Raw genomic sequence first — 5,244 nt, 5'->3', positions numbered from 1 at the left:
CTTTCGAGTCCCCGTGGCCTTCTTCTTGGCCCTCTTCTCCGGCATCACATGGGGTGCCGGAACTAGCAACTTCGCCACGTGAGCGTCCGCTGGGCCTTCGGGCAAAGGAGGCGGACAATTGATCTGTCCGGACGTCTCCTGCCAATCCTGTCAAAGGTAAGGGAGTTTAGATCTCGCATGGAGTCAAACTATGAAAAAACGATACCCTGTAAAAGGAAAAAACAGCTTACCGCATGAGCGTTACGCTGTGTGCTGAATCCGCGATCCTCGGTAGCGGATGTGGGGGCCTCGGCGCCCTTGAAAAGCACCTTCCAGGCATCTTCGTACGTCGTGTCGAAGAGCCTGCTCAGAGTTTGGTGCCGCACCGGGTCGAACTCCCACAGGTTGAAAGCCCGTTGTTGACACGGGAGGATCCGGCGGATGAGCATAACCTGGACTACGTTGACAACTTTGAGCTTCTTGTCCACCAGGGTTTGGACGCATGTCTGGAGTCCGGTCAGCTCTCCTTTTTTACCCCATGACAGGTCGGTCTCCTTCCAGGAGGTGAGCCGCATAGGGGGTCCGGACCGAAACTCGGGGGCTGCGACCCATTCGGGGTCGCGCGGCTCGGTGATGTAAAACCACCCCGATTGCCACCCCTTCAGGGTCTCCACAAAGGAGCCCTCAAGCCATAAGACGTTGGCCATCTTGCCCACCATGGCGCCTCCGCACTCCTCCTGGTTGCCACGCACCACCTTCGGCTTGACATTGAAGGTCTTGAGCCATAGGCCGAAATGGGGGCGGATGTGGAGGAAGGCCTCGCACACGACGATAAACGCCGAGATGTTGAGGACAAAATTCGGGGCCAGATCATGGAAATCCAGGCCGTAGTAGAACATGAGCCCCCGGACAAAGGTGGAGAGGGAAACCTAGTCCGCGGAGGAAATGGGGGAGGAACACCACCCTCTCATGGGGCCTAGGGGTGGGGATGAGCTGCCCCTTTTCGGGAAGCCGGTGCGCAATGTCGTTAGACAAGTATCCGTCCTTCCTTAGTCTTTTGATGTGCCCCTCCGTGACGGAGCAGACCATCCACTTGCCTCCCACTCCGGACATGGCTGGAGAAGGTTGAGGTGGGGAGTGCGGACTTGGGCGCTGGAGCTCGAGTGCGCGAGAATGGATAAGCAAGGGAGGAAGAAGGTGTAGGTGAAAAGGTGGATCCTTATCCCCTTATATAGGTGGACGCAACTACGTGTCCCCACCATCCTGGTAAAACTCGCTTATCTCCCAAGCATCATAATCAATGGCGCGGTTGGGTTACCCACGCCCGTATTGATGAGAATCCCGGAATAAGGGGACACGATCTCTGCTTTAACAAGACGTGCCAAGGAAACCGCCTCGCATGACGCGCTGAGGTGGGATAATGAAACGACTCGGATAAAGGCTTGGTTGTGGTGTGTCACACTACGGAATACGTCAGCAGATTAGATTTGTGTAAATATTATTCTCTCTATGGCAATATGTGGAAACTTATTTTGCAGAGCCGGACACTATCTTTGTGTTCAAAATCTTCTATGAAGTACTTGGAGGAGGAACCCGCCTTGCAATGCCGAAGACAATCTGCGCGCCGGACTCCTAGACTATGAAGACACAAGATTGAAGACTCCGTCCCGTGTCCGGAAGGGACTTTCCTTGGCGTGGAAGGCAAGCTTGGCGATACGGATATGTAGATCTCCTACCATTGTAACCGACTCTTTGTAACCCTAACCCTATCTGGTGTCTATATAAACCGGAGGGTTTTAGTCCGTAGGACAACATACACAACAACAATCATACCATAGGCTAGCTTCTAGGGTTTAGCCTCTTCGATCTCGTGGTAGATCTACTCTTGTACTACCCATATCATCAATATTAATCAAGCAGGACGTAGGGTTTTACCTCCATCGAGAGGGCCCGAACCTGGTTAAAACTTCGTGCCCCTTGCCTCCTATTACCATCCGGCCTAGACGCACAGTTTGGGACCCCCTACCCGAGATCCGCCGGTTTTGACACCGACACCCTATCTTTCTATGTGTCCGGTTGAAACGTTTTGCTCATGTATATGTGATGAGTGTTAGCAATCATAGAAGACTATATGATGGTTGAGTATGTGGACTTGCCTAAAGGCTCTGATACGTGACCCTTCCTGAAAAAATGAATTATAGTTGCAAAGTTGACTGAGAACATAGTTTGTTTGTTTTCAATAGAGTTTATGCTTTATACTTCGATGTTGTGATGAATTGTTACTTATTCATGAGAAGTCTATGATAAAAGTTATATGTTAAAGTTTGTTGTTGTTATAATAACTTACATGATGCTTCTATGTCCGTATTTTGTTTTTCTTGACACCTCTCTCTCTCTCTCTAAGCATGTGGACATGTTTTTCGATTTCAGTTTTCGCTTGAGTACAAGTTTTCGATTTCAGTCTAAGCTTGGGGGAGTTGATACGTCCATTTTTCATCATGTTTACCTATTGTTATTTATATTGTTTTTATGTATAATAATGCTTTTTGGAGTATTTCTAATGTCTTTTCTCTCATAATATGCAAGGTACACACAATGAGGGAGATTACCGGCAACTGGAATTCTGGACTTGAAAAAGCTACGTCAGGCTACCTATTCTGCACAACTCCAAATGAGTTGAAACTTTACGGGGAATTTTTATGGAATATATAAGAAATATTGGAGCCAATAAGTACTAGAGGGGGGCCACCAGGTGGGCATAACCCACCTGGGCGCGCCAGGAGGCCCAGGCGTGCCCTGGTGGGTTGTGCCCTCCTCGGCCCACCTTCGGTGCCCCTCTTCTGGTATATAAGTCATTTTGACCTAGAAAAAATTAGGAGAGGACTTTCGGGATGAAGCGTCGCCGTCTCGAGGCGGAACTTGGCCAGGAGCACTTTTGCCCTCCGGCGGAGCGATCTCGCCGGGGGAACTTCCCTCCCGGAGGGGGAAATCATCATCATCATCATCACCAACAAATCTCCCATCTTGGGGAGGGCAATCTCCATCAACATCTTCAACATCACCATCTCCTCTCAAACCCTAGTTCATCTCTTGTGTTCAATCTTTGTACCGGGACTATAGATTGGTACTTGTGGCTGACTAGTAGTGTTGATTACATCTTGTAGTTGATTACTATATGGTTTATCTGGTGGGAGATTATATGTTCAGATGCATTATGCTATTTAATACCCCTTTGATCTTGAGCATGATTATCATTTGTGAGTAGTTACTTTTGTTCTTGAGGTCATGGGAGAAATCTTGTTGCAAGTAATCATGTGAATTTTATATGTGTTCGATATTTTGATGGTATGTATGTTGTGATTCCCTTGGTGGTGTCATGTGAACGTCGACTACATGACACTTCACCATATTTGGGCCTTAGGGAATGCATTGTGGAGTAGTTATTAGATGATGGGTTGCGAGAGTGATAGAAGTTTAAACCCTAGTTTATACGCTATTCCGTAAGGGGTTGATTTGGATCAAAAGTTTAATGCTATGGTTAGAATTTATTCTTAATACTTTTCTCGTAGTTGCGGATGCTTGTGAGGGGGTTAATCATAAGTAGGAGGTTAGTTCAAGTAAGAACAGCACCTAAGCACCGCTGCACCCACATATCAAATTATCAAAGTAGCGAACACAAATCAAACTAACATGATGAAAGTGACTAGATGAAATTTCCGTGTACCCTCAAGAACGCTTTGCTTATCATAAGAGACCATTTTGGCATATCCTTTGCCTCAAAAGGATTGGGCTACCTTGTTGCACCTTTGTTACTACTATCATTACTTGCTCGTTACAAATTATCTTGCTATCAAACTACTCGTTACTTATAATTTCAGTGCTTGCAGAGAATACCTTGTTGAAAACCACTTGTCATTTCCTTCTGCTCCTCGTTGGGTTCGACACTCTTACTTATCAAAAGGACTATGATTGATCCCCTATACTTGTGGGTCACCAGGTTGCACTGGTGAGCTTGATTCGGTGGCATTATGGCTCGATCATTAGCTTGTTCAAGTTGAATTATCGTCAAGTTTAATTTGAATGAAAATGATTCGAGTCATAGTATGCAGTATGGTGGTCGGATCATGATAACATGAACACGAGTAAAAAATTCATCATACTAAGTCATGGCATATAATATGAGCTCTACGGTCTGCAATAATAATATGACATGAAGGCGTTGTTGTTGGAGAATCCTTCTCGTTGTACTGTTGATTTAAGAGATGGTTGGTACATATATGGTTGTTGTTGTAGATTGTTAATCATTGTTTTGATCGCTTTGGAGTTTTTCTTTTTTACTCCACTAAGGCATAGCTTTGGTCTCATTTGACTTGTTTAGTTGTTGGAGTGATTTTTGTGTATGTGTGTTTGTGTTGGTGCTGGTTCTGTGCATCCTAACTTTTTTCTAAAAAGGGGAATATATTAATATCGTAAAGATATCAATTACACCCATTCTCTGCATACAAGATGTCACAAGACATCTAGGATACACACATCCAAAGGAGAAAAAGAAAAAAAGAAAGGGAAAACAAAGGTCCTGCCACAGTGATCAACACCTCTCAGCAATAGCACACCAACCTCCACCAAATATAACACCCAGAAAACATAAGAGGTCTCCAAAAGCAATGCCTTCAAGAAGGAAACAGTGCACAAGTGTCGTCGTTGCCCGATCCAAGATCTTAGGTTTTCACCCTAGAGGAAGTCCGAGCTCTCAAAACAATTCCTTCGGCAAGGCAATTTCCAGGAACAACCAATGAAGGTTAGACCTTAGGCTTTCGCCCTGAAAGTCACGACTCGACACCCAAAGAGCACCACCAAAAATGAAATCCTGCAATGTTGCCGCCCCCACTTATCAATGTTACTTCTGAGAGTTATCAAACACCTGGCTGACTCCATCACCACCAAGGCCCCGTCCGACTAACTGATCCTCCGATCTCAGCCACCATGCCCTTCTCCAACGCCGTCTACTCCATGGAAATCGAGAGGCCGGCATGTTCCATGGCATCAACAAAATCCAGAGCTTCACGCTACACCCTCAGAACCTTGTAGGTTGATCTGGACGCGCACGACCGGATATTGTCCGATCTAGATCTCCTGGGCAAGATAACCGTCAGCAGTTCTGGAACCCATCGATGACCAGATCAAGGAGGGATGATCATGCCGAACATTTTCGTGTGCATCCTAGCTAAGCAAAGGCTGGGTGTGTACTTATTGTGTTTATATCCC

The sequence above is a fragment of the Triticum dicoccoides genome, chromosome 3A (genome assembly GCF_002162155.2).
Source record: "Triticum dicoccoides isolate Atlit2015 ecotype Zavitan chromosome 3A, WEW_v2.0, whole genome shotgun sequence".
Taxonomy (NCBI): Eukaryota; Viridiplantae; Streptophyta; class Magnoliopsida; order Poales; family Poaceae; genus Triticum; species Triticum dicoccoides.
The sequence above is the reverse complement of the archived record's forward strand: the minus strand, read 5'-3'. Positions refer to the sequence as shown.